Source organism: Spodoptera frugiperda, chromosome 26 (genome assembly GCF_023101765.2).
Source record: "Spodoptera frugiperda isolate SF20-4 chromosome 26, AGI-APGP_CSIRO_Sfru_2.0, whole genome shotgun sequence".
In the NCBI taxonomy this organism is placed as follows: domain Eukaryota; kingdom Metazoa; phylum Arthropoda; class Insecta; order Lepidoptera; family Noctuidae; genus Spodoptera; species Spodoptera frugiperda.
In genome coordinates this window covers 6,234,344-6,252,976 of record NC_064237.1, presented here as the reverse complement: position 1 = coordinate 6,252,976, position 18,633 = coordinate 6,234,344, and positions in this window count along the sequence as shown.

Below are 18,633 nucleotides of genomic sequence, written 5' to 3'. Positions count from 1 at the left end.
ACTATTCGGGGTACAGTACAATTGGAACGATCACCAGGCTATAATATATCATCGCATTCCTCGCTGAGCAATAAACTAAATGATAATAAACCCGCTTGTCGACGTCGCAATAAATTTCACTATTTGCTGGAAACAAAACAGTATTACATGAAATATTACCCAATATGGGGCTCACAGAGACAGCACTGAACATTGCGACTCGTAAAGCCGAGTTAACATGTTTCCAGCACTTGAATCGCAATTCTGGAATTGAATTTTTCGAATCAAAATCTATTCTAGGCGAAGCACTTCTCTCAAAACTTGTCATCAACATTTTTTATTCAGAGTACACGCGGCAAGAAATTAAAAAGTAATTCAAAGTCTCAAAGTTCGCCGTCTGACCTGGAGGTGAGTCTTAAGGTCTTGAAGTGTGACAGCCGAAAAATAAGTTTTTAAACTATTTTCTTAATCCACATTCTTACTGTCTACCCTTTTTTTGGTACACCTAGCTACAGGTATGTAGGTACATGGTACTATTTTAAGTCAAATAAAGTATTGTTTTAAATTATTTGACATTAAGTAATTTACAATTTTATAGATGATAGAGATTTGCCTATCTCTTTTGCTCCCGTACTATTTTTTTTTATTACATTTTTATTTAATCTTTGGATACGTTTACAAACATACAATTTCACATACACACGACACCCAGACCCGAAACAACAAATTTTGGATCACACAAAGTGTTGCTCCGTGCGGGAATCGTACCTGATAGACGTTGCACAGGAGCCACTTGCCCAGCCACCACGCTAACTGTGAAGTCCGTATTATAACTATCATCGTTAGTCCTGTAGTATGTCTACGCCTTAGGGAAAAGTCCTAGTGCCATATATGTTTGTTCATTTACTCTAAACAATAACTTCAAATATCATGTTTACTAGAACAGAAATAGAGGCAAATTCCTACAGTCAATAAAATCCAGAATGTAACTTTTGTTTCAGAGTTCAATGCTCCATTACTGGGAGAGGAAACACGGAAAATTCGAGTCCCCAATAACTTGAAATCTATGGGTTAATCTATGGCGACGGTAGGGGGACATGTCCTTTATCAAGACCCACGGACAAGCGGAACCACAACGATTCCGGCCGAAAACTTATACGTACATAAGTACCATTTTATATGTATCTATATACTAGTTCTATGTTTTCTAGTTTAATCCTATATACTATGTTCAATTATTGTAGTGTGTCACATATATTTTTGATTGATAAACCTTAAAAATGTGTTGTTAGTTGGCTTGGATTTTTTTTTTTTTTTTAGTATTCTTGTGTTGGTTACTGATGTACCTATTTACAGAAAAGTAGCTTGATTTACTGATATATTATATATCTGCATTGACTATCTATCTGACTATCTACAGTTTCTTTCTTATCACATACTTAAGTTATGCAAAATTTCACGCTACTTTCTTATTTCAACAACAACGGAATGGTTTTTAGTCAATAAGAGTTGGACACTCACTCTCGCCTCACCCAAGGTGAGAGAAGTCACAGGATGATTTCCCTCTCAAAAAAAAACGCTTAAGCAAGCTTAGCCATAAGCAAGGGTATATAACATTATACCACGCTTTTCATCGACCATTTTAGCTAACTTTTTGCAACCGATTTGTAGTTGAACCCTAATAAACATGGTCTAGTGCGCTCGCGGGACCAGACCCAATATGCAACGGAACCCCGTTGAAATCCCTCTGAGCTTTCACGGGCCTGGTATGCGTACAAACAGATAAGAATACTACATTTTTATTGTATTGCTTTTGTGCCATCTATTTGAAAACGTTGTGAAAATTATTTGGGCTATTATTTTGTCGTGAATTGGAATTAAATAGAAATTTCATTCAGTAAATAAGGGAATGCAGTGCAGCATGCATGCAATTTTTCATTGGATAAACCAATTGTTATTTGTATTGAACAATTTTTTCCTACAGCTGAATGCCATTTAGCGCTTCCAAAGAGAGTAAAAAACTAAATTATAATGTGGGATTGACATAAATTCTGTCACTTGTCAGTGTCATGTATAAGGTACATTGATTTTTTTATTCTCTCTGTAGACAAGCGCTAAAATGGCATTTGGCTACAGGCTCCTATCCTCTCTCTTCCTTCTGGACTTTTCCCGATTTACACTGAGTTATAGGTCAATATTTTCAGACTTCCATCTGCCTTTCATATCATAGTAAGCGTGATACCAACCTACCAACATACTTGGTAAGATTCTTTTTTTGAGAAAATCATCCATTTACTTCTCCCGCGTTCGGTGAAGCGAGAGGGAGTTTCAGCCTCTTACTAATTAAAAACCATACCGTTTCTACTACTGCTTTAAGCCGGAGCCTCGGAAACCCGTTACGTTGTCCGCACCCCCGGAATACATGGATAGACCCTAAACACCACAATTAGTTCTTATACCAAATCTTATCATTATCAAAAACTCAAACTACTCAGAACTAGAACCTAACTTTGACTTCTAAGTTATCTAACAAGCCACTACATAATACGTTCTTCTGCTAGACTTAGCAAAATGTAGGTCGGACTAGCTGTTACAAGTGAATACTAATTGCTAACTCGCTGCCGAGGCGTAATCTAGAGAATCAGAGTGTGGTTCATATGTTCGAAGCTAATCTGTTCGAACTTATTACGGATCGATAGTGGATAGTTTGTGGTAATTTTAGATTGTTTGAGCACTCAATTAAGCTACCAAATCGTAAGCAAGTTTGTTAGGTACTGAATTGATTTTTAATTGCTTTTTGTTTTGGAATTGTAACAAGGATTTTCTCGTTGGTCGAGAGATCGTAAGTCTGACTGTTAAGTCTTTGACTGCCAATAGAAAACTGTTGAAAGCAAATCCTTCGCTATCGTCGGTCACCGGTGACCACCACGGCGTTCAATGTGTTAAGCAATGGATCTTGAACGCTTCAATGAACCAGAAAAATCCTCCGTCACCCTGGGCGGGATGATCCCCTCTCAAAAATAACTATAAAAGAAGCAGTCTATTTTCTTACTATAGTTTAAATGTCAAAATAACTTTATGTAGCTATGTTCCGGGCTGAAGCTATTTTTATGTATTCTAAAACCCTAATTCCTACTAGGTAGCCACATCAAACTCTTTGGTCGAGTTTTACGACTCCCATGGGAAGTAAGAGGTGATCCACACATACAGGGGTCTACAACTGTAAAGATTGCAATAGTAATAATATATCAGGTACAATTTCCCTAAAGAAAACCACTGCATGTGATAAAAAAAAGAGAAATAAACAGATTTCTTTCAAGTTATTTTGAGTTATTTGAGGTTAGAGACCGGAGGGGCGATGGGGAAATCTTTGCCGATACTTAAAAATAACGTCATGTTTCTTTTTCTGTATTATATGTATAATGTCAATAGTCTGGTCAGTCCAATACTGAACTATACATGTGTGAGTAATGAGTATGTGCGTCCTCTACATAAGAGGGTTTGTTGTAATTTCTACGCTTTGCAGAGAGACTGGAGATCGTAGCTGGTCGGTAGTAGTTTGGTTCTTACGAAACCCGTGTTAAGAGTAACAGTGGTAAGTGCAACTTATTACGTATTAACTTTTTCCAATGGCTTCACCCGCCGTTCCTGTTCCAAATTTCATTGTAATCCCTTCAGCAATTTTGGCGTGATTGAGTAACAAACATACACACACGAACATACAGACTCACACACATTCGCATTTATAATATTAGTAAGAAATAAGATTCTATCCATTCTCGTGTTTGTACTATCCTTATCCATGTTTGTTCACACGACAGGTGAGAATCATAATAGAATCGATATGACAATCTCAAAAACGACCCCTTAGCGAGCTCTTAAGTAAGTAGGTCGATTGAAGATGTTCCTGGAATGCTCAGTCCAGACTCATAATGTGAAAGTTTGTCTAGGAATCTTGCAGTCTTTATTGCAATAAGTACCTACTTGTTCTTAGAATATTATTGCAATAGTTCTCTGCTATTGAAATAATTGGACTTATATTATTAGGAAAGGTTAGTTACTAATAGAAAGGACGTCAAGACCTTTTTTTTTTTGAGGGGCGAAAATCGTACAGTTCCTTCTCAGGCGCGAGAGAGTGTTAGACTTTTATTGACTAAAAACTATGCCGTTCCTACTCTTGCAGGAGCTAAACCGGTAAACCGTTAGGTCGTCGGAAGACCAGTATGAGTTTGCTTTAAGTTTAAAGTAAACGTAAAGTAAACTTGTAATAAGGTTACAAATCTGAACTACGTATCCAAGGAACTTTTTGATTATAAAGCATATTATTTGCCATTTATTTTACGAATACAACTAAATACATAATTTGTTTGTAGCGCAAAAAATAGTGAAATAATAGAACAGTCTATAAAACAATCTCCCTATTTCACGAGTTACTTACTTTATAGACTGTTTTATAGTAAGGAAAGTTTTTTAATTTAAAACCACGCGAATGCAGTGGAAGCTGTGTTTAATGGTATTAAATACACGGCCCTGACTTTGATCGATCAGCTAAAAACTCCACTACAGACTAATATTTGGATAGAAGCGATGAATTATTATATTATTCTCTTTTGTTTTTACTTAAAGTAGGTAATATTCTGAGTGTTTTTGCTTTGAAAGTGGACGGAGGAGTTTTGTCACACGATCATGGGTATGATGAAAACTTCGTCTTAATTTTGAATAAAGAATAGTGGAAAAAGGTGGTACATTGTATAGCAGCATTACGTGTCGTAATGTGCACCTCTGTCTACCCCTTCGGGGATAAAAGGCGTGAAGTTGTGTGTGTAGAATGGTGGAAGTAATTAGTAATAGACTCGTTCCTTGCTCCAATAGACCCAATAATGTAACTAACAACCGTTTATTTATTTATTTAAATAGGTTTAAGCTTCTTTGTATCCTAAAATGTAAGTGTTTTGGATGTGGCTGTAAACTTGCATTTTAATTTAAATAAATAAACATAAATATAAAAAATATTAACACCCTTGGGCTACTTGCAATTGCGTTTAAGTATAGTATTATTTTTTTCCACTTAACAAACATTAAAATCACATTCAAGGAAAATGTTCGAAAAACTAGAGAACCGATCCATTTTTCTAACACCATAAGCAAAGGTAATCCATCTAGCAAGTGTTCCAATCCATCACCAAAGAACTTACCAGGAACGAACGTTCAGTAGAGAGGAATATTTACCGTCTGATGATTTATAGAAACTGCCGCTGTGATTTAGGAGCATACAGTGCCGGTTCGTGCGTTTATGGACGGTGAAACCGTTTCGTAGGTTTTATTACGTGTAGCTAGGAACAGTTGTGATGCAACTATGTAACGAGTAAATCGGTTCTTTGTAACAGAAGGATATTTGTCTAAAGCGTTTGTTCATTGTGAATGTTTTTTTTTATTGTATAAGCCGGTAAACGAGCAGACGGTTCACCTGATGGTAAGAAATTGGTGCCGCCTATGGATACCCGAAACACCAGAGGCGTTACTAGTGCGTTGCTGGCCTTTTGGTGGTTTGGAATTTAAGGTTATTGGAGAATCGGGGATTGGGAAATGGGGTTATTGACACGATTGATATAGGAAGGTTCCTAAAAGCCTATTTCTCGGTTATAATATGTATTTTAAGTTGCTTGTATTAAGGGCTGACTTACATTAATAATGATCACAATAAAATTTTGCGCCATTCAAGCATGAACTAAGCGGTTTTATATTCGACATAAACATACCAATCACAACAAACAGTAAATAACAACAAACCCTCCTCGATTCTACACCTTTGAAAATATCGACGTAACTCAAAGAGTCCCCGCCGTGAATATTATGAATGACACGAACGAATATGAGGGAATGATAAGTTGACAGCTAAGAATAAGAGAATGGAAAAAGGAAATCTTATCACGCACGATTCGGGAACACGGAACTAGGTCGCAGATAATGTGGTTTTAGACAAGAGATAAAGACTTGGTTATATCCTTGATGGTATGGTTATGGTTATAGTGGTTAAAACTGTTATATACTTGCTTTTTTAAATGTTTGTGTCAGGTGTAATTGAAGGATTACAATAAAGAAACGAATTACCGAAGGTTTAAAAATTATCGTAATTAAACATATCAAATTTTTTTTAATGTGCATGGCATGGCAAAGTCAAAACTATTTTATTAAAACAAAGTAATTTAACATACTATCTACACAACATACCTTCATATTTAGGGAACAGAGATGAGAATCATCTTTGGTCATCTGTTACTTGTCATGTATCGCCACACATACTTAACATGCATACTATAACGTACAGTACTCAGTATATATACTCAATGTTCACACATCAACCAAATATAACTAAAATCCAGATTAAATTCTGATCCCTCATCTGCACGTCAACGCAACGTTCTAAAATCATCAAATACCCAGAATTACCTACAAACCCGAAATAAACATGTTATTGATTGACATTTTCACCTTTCTATTCCCGAAACGCTCATTTAAATGACGCTAACAATTAACAGATTGTATATTATTCCGAGAATCCAGGAACCTATTATTGGTTTAATGTGAAACTGACTTTTGAACGGCAGCGATCCTTTTGAGTAGGAGAAAATGTCTCAATTTGGAGTAGATGTCTATATTGTCACCCTGTTATTTCTGTACCTGTAAGAGTGGTAGCTGATAACTTGTAGGTCTTCGGTGTGGTGAGAGCAGAGCAGAGTACCTCTTTTTGTGACCTATTTTATCTATAGGTGTCGTCGTGTGTCGCGGAAAATATATTGGCGTCAGTGCTATCCAATAAATCTGGACTTTTTAAACTACGTTCTCCAGCTTGTAGCAATAGGCCCATAAATATTATTAAGTAAACGTAATTTTTTAATCATTTATTAGTAAAAAACATGTGTAATTTTGCAGCTTAAGCCAATACATTATACAGTTAAAGTGATATTAAACTACTTCCGCACATAATTTTAATATTTGCAATAAATAAATAAACAAATATGAACTCAATTCTGTGGCCCTGAATGTAAATATTTTATAAACACAAAAAACAAACTGCAAAAATATACTTTCAATTTTATTTTACTATTTTATACGAATGTAATTTTTTTAAATGCGGTATTTCAGCCATTTAGAACAATTTTGTAAACTGAGACTTTTATATAAAAATGTACCACATAGCTATTTACAATAGTGCGCTCTAAGCGTAGGTAGGTACTTACTATTAGTACTATTAGTAGTAACGAAACAGAACATTTAAGAGGTTTGAATTGCAGATAATTTGGTTTCCAAATATTTGACCAATGCAATTACTACATAATGCATAACCTGATAAAAAGTACTTCACTCTTAAAACAACATAATCATATTCAAAATTATAAAATTAATCTGAAAATACAAATCCATATCTTGCAACCCACCATAAGCCAGCGTAACAAGTGAAATATACTCCACAATGGTTGTAAAGACATCCACATACAATGTGAACACTAGACAACTACTACAAGTGTACCAAGAAAACGGGAGGAGTGGTCAAACTAATAAACATTTTCTACAATCCGTTGCTTTAGTACTTTAATAAGAGACCAATATTACTTGTTCTACGAGTGAAGTTTCGCTGCTATTTCTAATGGTAATGGTTCAGATTGGCTCTCTGCGAGTTTAATCTGACCCACTTGAAGATATTGTCGAGTAATCGGTTATGGTTAGGGAGTTAAGTGACACTGTGGTTGTACTATGTGGTGGTAACTGTTCTAAAATTATGATTTTGTTGGATAGAGTGTAATTAGTCTTGTATGTAATATTCTTCGGACTACGGCGTAGAGCAATGTGTTGTACTAAAGCGGACATAATAATTTTAGCGTATTTTTAAATGTAGGTACTGATGGCTGACTGTCATTTTTACTAAGGGCCGGTGAATAACTCCGTTCTCATTTTAAATGATTTTCCGTGGGAGGAAATTCGCAAAATGTAATGTCAAATGTCAAATCAATATCGCCTATGTACCTACGTAACATTTCTTTTGTAAATGAAACATTGTTTATTTAACCATGAACCACATAATCACAAAGTAATTTACTCTTCACCGAAAATGGTTTTCTCCCAAAACCATTTTAATATAGGACCTCAAAATAAAACGTCCCAAACCTGTTTGAAAATGTTCCACTTACCTAACGTACATTTGAGAAATAACGTCATTATCGCGAAGCTCAGTTGTCGACCGTTTGAAATGTCTTTCTGATTGCCTTCTGGACGATGTGACATTTATATAGGACAAGGAGCTATGTAAACTGTCCGGTCTAATAGCTTTCGCAAACCCATCATACGGACCCTTCGGTTAAAAGTGGTTCTCAAAGTGAGGAAGCTACCAATCATAAACATTACTTTTTAATTATATTTTGTTTTGATAAGTATCTGTTTTTTTTTGGTAAATGTTCACAAGCCCAATGAAGAGCGTAGAAAATTGAGCAGATTACTAGTATAGTCATTTGGAAATTAAAAGAAGAAATGTAACTATATTTGATAATAACTATCATGTGACATATTAAATAAAATAAAAATTCATGGTTTACTCACGTATATTAATAGAAAGAAGCTCTACTAGTTTCGATTCACAGAAGGAATCTTACGGAGCATCTTAGGAACAGCGCGTACAGGCGCGCACGTGAAGTATACAATTGAAATGTTGGGCTACAATTTCGCCTTTAAATTAATCAGTCTACTGGAAAAAAATGAGCTGTAACTTACTCAGACTACAAGTTTGAGAAACCTTGTCCAAAGGTTCCAAATGGTCGAATCAGCGATTAGAGAGTAGAAATTAGGTAGGTACAGTCATCACTTCGCCAGCGCGACGCACTGATGAGTTCTGAGGAAAGCGAATGAATTCAAATTAGTATGATTAAATGTCGCCAAGTAGGTAGGTATTTGGTCGAGAGTTTACTAGCAAAGATGTGGAGCAAAGAATCTCTGACCTAATTCCCATGTAATACATGAGACAATATATACTATATGACTGCCTCGTTGGTCGACTGGTCGCAATTTAACTACCGGATAAGGGGTCTCAGGTTCGATTTCCGGATCGGGCAAAGCATTACTCGCCTGTTTTCGGTTTTTAGAAAGTTTTGTCAATAGTAGCACGAAGTCTGGAATTGTGCCCAGTATATGGCAATAGGCACAACCCATATTACATCCCATGGGACTTATAACACAAATGGTGATAAGTGGGTGTACATTGTATAGTGGTATTAAATATCCCTTCGTGGATAAAATTGACGTTGACTACATAACCTAATACTCATAACTACCTAACTGTTAATTTGGTCATTTCTACTTACCCTTCTAAAGAATGAATAGCGTGTCTTTACATTAATGCTGACACTATGATTTTATTCATTCAGTATCATAGTTCCGTTCCGACCTTAAAAAGTGACAGTCAGAGGAAAGAGTCATTAATTTTCATTAGACGAAAAAAGTATTAGGTCATCCGTTTTTGCTTACTTAGAAGGCTTAATGAACGTTGTCAAGGTAATGAATTAAACTTTACTATGTTGCTGTGTGACCATGACCAGAGACAATGGTTTATCTAATACTAGCGACCCGCCCTAGCTTCGCATGGGTGCAATGGTGATAATATATTATGCATGTATTATACATACAAACCTTCCTCTTGAATCACTCTATCTATTACAAAAACCGCATCAAAATCTCTTGCGTAGTTTTAAATATTTAAGCATACAAGGGGACATAGGGACAGAGGAAGCTTCTTTGTTTTAAATACTATGTAGTGAAGTGAATACGGGTGTATTCACTTCACTACCCATCGGATTATGAGAGTGATGGAATAAAAAATAGACCTTTCTTTGCGCATACACTAAACTTTAGAACTATAAAACCTCCTACGTGTATTAGTTAGTCTAGTTAGTAGTTACCAGCATTGATTTAGCAGTCAGGCCATTGCCATATTTTCCGTACAGGCTTCATATTAGGAGATGACAAGGCAAGATTTTCGCTGTCGGCCATGGACACCCGAAACACCAGAACCGTAGTTACAAGTGCGTTGCCGGCCATTTGGGCGTTAGAAATTTAAGGGTTGTTCGGGTATCGGGAAATGGGAAGATTGGAAAGGGGGGTAATTGGGCCTCCGGTTGCTACAACGACAATGAAAAACATTACAAAAATATTGAGATACAGTAGCTCTATTAAACAGACACTAAATAATCAAAACGCGGTTCAACGAAAATCTAAATGAGTGTGTATTCTCGGTACAGTATTAAGCAACTACTACCACGTTACGTTGTTACGTATCAATATGAAATGAGTTTCCTAGAAGTGAATTTTGAATTAATGGGCTACATAAATAATTTCACTTTTGATCTAGAACAGCCAATTTCCTAATCCACATTTCCGGAAATTATTATACTAACAAGCAGCAACATAATTGGTACCTAATGAGGAGACCATAATTATTATCATATACATAATTAAAAATAAAAAAAACAAACTGAAACGACTTCACTAAAGGCGTTGACAAACATGTATGTTAGAGATAGAGCTGAGACACAAACAAGTATGGAGGTAAATATACACAGAATTAAGAAAAAATAAGTGTAGCAGCGATTGTACGACATCGCAGGGTAAACCTTTTGTGGTAGATGGGATGCCAACGTAATACATTTTGCAAACACGGGGTTCCCTCATAATGGCCCCAGCACAAAAGAGGGATGGAAGAAAAACAAGATGAAAATGTACCACATATCCGGCTTATTTAGTTCTTACCGTATTGTTTAGAAAATGTACTCTAAAACCGAGTTAAATATGCAAGGGATAAGGCTCAAGTTGGAGAATTGTTTTCCATTTTTGAGCGCAATTCTAGTGAGGTAGGGTAACAGTTTACATGAATGATGTAGTGCAAATGAAATTGGTTTAGTGTTTGTTCTTTTATTAGTTTTAGGTTGTTTCGGGGCTTGTTGCTGTGTATGGTCATGTCAAGTCGTAATTTTATATTGATAGTAAATTGAAGATCATATAGGTACAAGAAGTTTTAAAAACAATCATCGTCTGAAGAACCTACCAAAGGTTATATCAGGAGTGTTTATTTATCTCAGAACTAAAGTTGCAATGACAAAGTAATAACAAATTCAATTAGAAACCCATATAATAGAAATTTTGAAAATTAATCATATTTTCCTTCGTCAAATATTAGTTTTAACACTTACCGCCGTACTCAGTCGTTTATTAATGGTTACTTAACCCAGTCCTTAGCAATTGTTTTCGGAACAAAATCGTTACTTAGAAATAGTTTAAGTTCACTCAGTGTCTTGAGTTAGAAGAGAAGAAATAGTTAATGTTCAATCAATGACCTTAAAATTTACATTTTGTTATTGAATATAGGGCATCCCCTGATGGTAAGCGATCAGCGCCGCACATGGACACCCAGAAGAGTAACAATTGAGCTTTGTACAAACAATAGAAACTTAAACCAATTACACACAAACACGAAACACCAACAAACTCAATTACAGACGTTCTTTTATTGATAGCCAACTAACTAAACGAAGCACCCTACCACTACTGCAGTATACTGCACTTCTTAGAATCTGTTACACACCCAGTTATTGTTACTTACGAGCAGTACATGTCCTATGTCCAGTGAATGCAGTCCATGTCTAGTGCTAATGGGACGCTTAATGCGGCTAATAGGAAACTCCTTATTGCTACTTCAAGTATTTAATTCAAGAGAATTCTTCTGAATGTAAAATTTTGTGTATTTCTATTGAATGTTGGTACTGTATTTAAAGATAGGTAGTAGTTTCTTGTGTTTAATGTAAAGCTTCTTATTGCTACTTCAAGCATTGATACAAGGAATTCTTTAGAGATTTCTTCCGAATGCAAAGTGCTGTGTAGTTACAAGGTATTTATTGAAATGTTTGCGGATCAGCTTTTAAAATGGGAGCTGGTTACATTCAAAGAGGCTACTTAGTTATTTGAATTCATTGATACTTCTAAATCAGTATCTAGCTAAATGCAATCAAATAACCACCCAAGTAACAAAATATGCAAATAAGATTGTAGTGGTTCCGGGCCAGGTCTATAACAGGCTAGTAAACGATTATAACCACGAGAAGGGGCCCATTTTATATGCGTACTTTTGCTAATAAAACTCTCATAGCAGACTTGGCGAGAGAAAAGCCACTAAGACACAGTTACTAGTGCTGTAAGCCTGTAAATAGTGCACTACAGGAGAACTTTGTTACTTGGGCATTGACATTCTAATGGAATAATGACATTGAATGATCAAACGGTGAAAGAGGTTAAGTAATAATTATTCTGAAAAATTATATAAGGACTCTTAGTACGGCGGTATTCTTCGAACCACCTGAAATAAAGATATTTCTATTATATACCTGTAGGCTGTAGATATTCCTTAGATCCCGTGGGCCTATGTATGAGGCATATAATCCTGAGCTGAGCGCCCGCTTATGTTGTTGATCGGGGATTTACAGCGGTAAGCCCATAAGCTATTCGGCACAATGATTGTTAAACAAAAGTGTAGAACTGGTGTTCGTTGTAATCTAAATTATAATGTTAAATAATCTTTGGATAACTTTCATCTCGTTTTATGTAGTTTTTGTAGGTCTTAATGATTGCAAATAGGACGACATCTACAATTTTAAATTCTTATTCTGTTTGTACATACCTATATACGTCTGTATATAAGTGGGTACCTATGTATGTAACATGCACAAGACTTTCAATACTCTTTAAAGATTACTGGGACATCAATTTTTCATTGTAAGAATATGAAGCGCATACCTATTTTACATATTTAACAATGTTTCAAGAGGCGAGTTAGTTAAAAAGCTATTTAAAATCTTCGGGTATCAGGCCAGCTTCTCTCGCGCTCCCCTTCAACTCAAATCGACCGCGACATCTGTTCTACTAGTTCAGTGATCAGCTGCTACGTAATATATAACAAATTGACAACTAAAATAATAAAATACTGTAGGTATCTAATATCTAAAATAAAACATGGAAAACACAAGTATATTTTTAATAAAATCCAAACTCCTATCACTATTTTCGTTACAAAAATGAAACATAAATTGTAATATTTATTCTGTTTCAATTTATTCATGTAAACTCGTAACTTTGTCCAGGCGACCAATACTTAACATGCAATATTTGTTTGCTATGGCGATATTAGTTCCAATACTTGGTTATTGACAAACTAGTGCGAGTAAATATACCTTTTTTTTTTTTTTTTTTTTTTTTTTCGAGGGGGGAAAATCATCCAATGACTTCTCCCGCCTTGGGCGAGGCGAGAGGGAGTGTCAGACTCTTACTGACTAAAAACCACCCCGTTCCTTCTCCTGCTTTTCGAGCCGGAGCCCCGGTAAACCCGCTAGGTAGTCCGCAGCTCCGGATCAGGAGTAAATATACCTAGATCTGGTTTCTGAGAATTCTTGGACCTAGTACCTACAGTTATTATTAAAACTTAATTAGTTTTGTTCTAGATATTGGTTAATTAATCTGTGTTTACTTGCCTTTTCTTGTTTTCTTCTTTGTGTTGATTATCAACGGGCGCGGCCTTAATTATAAGGTCTATATAAAATTTGTTTTCATTGGCCTAAAACAATAGGGTAGATGACTAATTTTTATTTTAATGTCCGTCTTGTAGACTATTTTAATATTAGACAAGTATTTTTTTTATTTTCTTACACAAATACTTTCGACGATAAATAAATTGATTCGAAATGTTGCGTGTCGTCACTTCTAGTTAGGTCTAGTCCTACGTTTTATGCGTATACCTAAATGGCGTATTTGCTCCTACTCCTAAAATTTGATTCGTCGTATCTAAGTATTGTCATCTTATAATATACTAAAATAAGAAATACGTGCCTAAAATTATTTCATTACCCCGTCATCATCCCTATTTTAACAGTTACTATACCTAATGCCCAAAAAAGAAGCCACAGCTTTTGCAACTATATCTTCTTTTATCTATCAGTCCAAGATTGTTTACATTTATCGATCCCCATCTATAAAAAGATTGCCAAGACGATGATTTCTACTTCATAATCTTGCGTACTATGTACCTACCTTTACTTACCTAAGTTACAGAAATAGGAGCTATAGTAAAGTTGAACGTTTATAATATGAAATACATGATACCTAGTATTACTTAGATATTAATGAAACATCATGTTGCCAAGGGAAATTCGAGATGAATAACAAAAATCCCCAATCGGTTAGGTGATTTATGTGCGTACCTAACGTTTTAATTTTTGATGGCTTATGAGGGTATAAAAAGCCTGGTCTGCGGTTTTCCCTCGGGTTGTGCGTTCGTTACCCCATGTTCCAAATTCACTCAATTATGTAGGTGTAATACATGATTTTTCTTAGATAAGGTATTATCTAATATGTTTTGCGTAGTTACTTCGTGGCGTAAATAACCTTACGTTCACAAATTATTAATTAAGTTACATTTTTGAGTTCTATCAAGAATAGGTAAGTTATAGTTTTGGTCCTATTTTAATTAGATAAGTTAAAAGTTAGTAACAGAAACTGGACTCGAATTCTCACTTCGTAATTAGATTCCCTAGCTCATCGTACCCGTAAATTGATCAAACAGCTCGATTCAAATTGGGTATGCACTTCAGGTCACTAATAAAACTTTCATATTAACTTATGAATAAAAATGCTTGTTAAACTAAGTACTTCATATTCTAGGAAGTAAATTACACTTAGTGCTGTACCCTCGATGTATGCAGTAATGCAATTATGTTAATAAAATTCAGTCTTTTATGAATATTCAAACGGTATGATTTCGCAAAATTGGCACCTACGGGGTAAAGTGTGTTTAAACCAAGCTCATTTATATTCTATGCATCGAACCAATTTGATTGGTGCTCTGTGAACACTTCGATGATTGCAAATTTCAAATACAGCGGGGATTTATCTACCTCCAATATCGATACTTAATAGCTTCGCTTGGTGACTTATCAACTTATCTGTGGCGCCCTCTTGTGGAATAATAAAAAGGTATCAATGCAAAGTGAGAGTTGCGGATAATAGGATATTTTGAAAGGTTTGTTTCTGTGTGTGAAACGTAGATGCGCTCGTAATGTGCGATAATTACAAGGCAGGTGACTACACTATAGGCCCTTAATTCAATCGTAGGGGCTCCGGAGCAGGTCTATTAAGAGGACTCGGTGCCCCTTACAGGTATTGAGGGTGGCCACCGGGGTGGTTTTAGTGAGGTAAAAATCCCACACTCCCCTAGTCTTTTATCCCCAAGAAGCTAAGCGCCTTATGATGGCTTCCCCCATCATCAAAATTAAAGGCCCTGAATTCAACTTTTCGCCAGTTACCGAACACCAGACTGTAAGATTTACAGCTACACTGTTAGGCAATCTTGAATGACGACATTGAAGATTAGATACTGGTACTTACACTAAAACTATAAAATTAAAATGTTTTCGAGAATTTCCACACTTTTAGCTACACCTGCTGACTAACCAAACAGTCTGTAATGGGTACATTGAACTGCAAATTCCTTGGAACTACCACCATGAGACTATGGAGGTCCGAATCGAGATAACGGCGCGGATACAGTCCTGTGTGCTAAGCACGAAAACTATCGAGAAAGTATTCGTATCGCAATCGACAGAATTTTCTATGACATTTGAACAGCGCCCCTACCGTGCGTAAAAGGAACTAAATATCGCAAGCACGAATGTTTTTGATAACTATCGTATAGTAATCGTATCGTATTGGTATCGAAACCTAGAACATTTTGACACAAATTGGAAGCACGAACGAGGTTTTGACGCACGGTAACGTAAACGTGAGCTGCGAAGGCTGGCTATCGAAAACAGTTGAAACATTTTTCACTTAGAATTTGTCGGTGAGAATGGTATCGAAATTTGTAATAATACAAAATATATTATATTGTGAACTCAGTGAGTGCTTGCAGTGATTTTTATAAAATGCCAAGACCGTCTTTGTACCAACAAAGTACAACAAGTACTTACGATCGTTAACAACGATTGTACCAACAACAACGAATACGTTTAAGGGTTGTTGGGGAATCGGGGATTGGGAATATTAGGAAGGGGGAAATTGGGCCTCCGATAACCTCACTCACACAACAAAACAACGCAAGCGCTGTTTCACGTCGGTTATCTGTGAGGCCGTGGTATCACTCCGGTCGAGCCAGCCCATTCGTGCCGAAGGATGTAATCCACAATAATAGGAAATAAGTAAAGAAAACTACTACTAAAAAACATTTTGGTGGACAGAATAAATAGACTCCATAGTTATTTCAAGTGTTTTATTACTTTTTTCTACAAAATCCTCTTTTTATAGTTAATAATTGATAAAATGTATATACATATATAAATAACTTAAAAACTATTTTATTCTAATCTTAATCCCAATAATATATAATTTATTTATTTATTATTATAAGACATTAATGAAAAACAAGATGAAGACAAAAGATCATGTGGTTATGCCAAGTATAGACATGCACCACATTCACAGTACTGACACAGTTAGAATAATTATTATAAATACAATGCCATTAACAATATTTTGATAATATTTTAAAATAACATAAAAACAGAAAAAATTAAATAAATATAAAATTCTTGTCATTCTCTATACACATTTTAATCAAACTCGCTTTAGGTTTTTTCACTGGTGGAGGATTCCAGCTATCTTCCTCGGATGGAGGATCGGTGGTGTTGGTGGAGGCGCTGGCGAAGGGTAGGCTTCGTGAGGAACAGTGAGTGGTGTGGTAGGAATACAGTAGGCCCACTGCTCCCAGTAATATTGGACTGGTCCCACAAATATTCCAATCTGTAAAAAGATAATACATCAAATATTACATTACAAACATTGTTTAAGTATCCGCTGCTGCCTGAATGGCTCCTTCTAGGGGTTTGCACCGGAGCAGGTGAGTACCGGAGAACAACCGATAATATACCAGTAAAAGTACTCGATTGAAATCAATCGGTTGTTAACCGATTAAACTCCGGTGATCATATTATTTCTACTACTAAACTAATAGAAATTCATCAACAAATCAATACTATATTGATACTACTAAACTAATAGAAATATTTATTAACCATCAGTTTTTAATTTAATACATAATTAAGATAATTTATTTACTGATTTGCTTCTTTCGAATGATATTAATTATTTTGGTCATCAACTCAAAGCGCTCTTGGCCGTTTATGTGGTTCAATTCACTTGCTATTAGCTTTCCAAAGAGAGTGGGTTCGTTGAAGTCCAATTTTATTATCTATTCTGTTTTGTTTTTCAATTAATAAAAAATTGATTTGAAATTAATGGTTTTCATCACCGGTTATCACCGGTGAATCTCCGGAGATCGGCAAATCACCGGTGAATTTCACCGGTACGCCAGATTTCGCTCCGGTGCAAACCACAAGCTCCTTCCATTTGGCCTGAATGTAACTGCCACCCCGGAGAGGGTTTAGACAAAACTCCGTTAAATTATTGTCCATCACATAAAAAAAGGGCTAATCAAAGAAACATTTAGAAATCTTTACTTACTTACTTTTGCATAAATTCCACCATTAGCTCATATTGGAGTTGAATCGTCCTCATTTTAAATGTAACATGTTAAAATTGTTATTTATTTACATAAGATAAAATAACAAACAAACAACCGGCAAATGACAAATGTCGGCGGTGATGTCAAATACGACGTTCGGAAATCATAAAAAAAATTATAAATTTATGAAACTAAGTACTTTTTTTTCATAGATAATATCACGTTATATTTCTCTTAACTCGCTTTAAGAACTTTTTGCACATAATTAATATTTATTTAATAAATATTATTTCATAAAACGTGTAGACAAAGGTTGAAATATATATATAAATTTAATTAAGTTTTCAGACGAAATCTTTATGCTCAATAAGTCATTCAAATCGTTCACTTGGCTGCTTCTCTAGTTTACATTTGCATGACGTCACTATCGAATTCGATGCGAGCTCTCGATAGTTGAAAGAATAGGCTTCGTGCTGCCACACTCCGTTAACGTCTCATGACGTATCGTCATCTCGATACGTTTACATTACGAATGCGATAGTTATTCGTGCTTGGCGCTCTGTTTTATTCATACGTCTCGCTACTAAGGTTAGGCGTTTAGCATACATTTGAATGGGAATGTCTCATCCGAAAAACTGTTCCGCATAATACGTCCCACGTGAAACATACCTTCGTACCTTACGCTCTGATACGCAGAAAATATGACAAGTATTGTTTTATAAATTATAATGTACCTTTAATTATATATCTAGGCATAGACATTTTATTTAATTTTAATATAATCAATAGAGACAGATATGAAATACTGCGTAGCTTAGCTGAGGGGGGAAAATTGTCCAACTCTTACTGCCTAAAAATCACCCCGTTCCTACTGCTTTTCAAGCTGGAGCCCTGATAACCCGCTAGGCAATCCGCAGCTCCGGAAATACTTCGTAGCTAGCTTTGTACTATTGTTGCCTAAAATGTATCTATTCGATCACATAAGCATTGGGCGAAAGTTATTCCTAAAGCCGTCCATTTGCAAAAATGTTACATTATAGAGGGTGTCATCC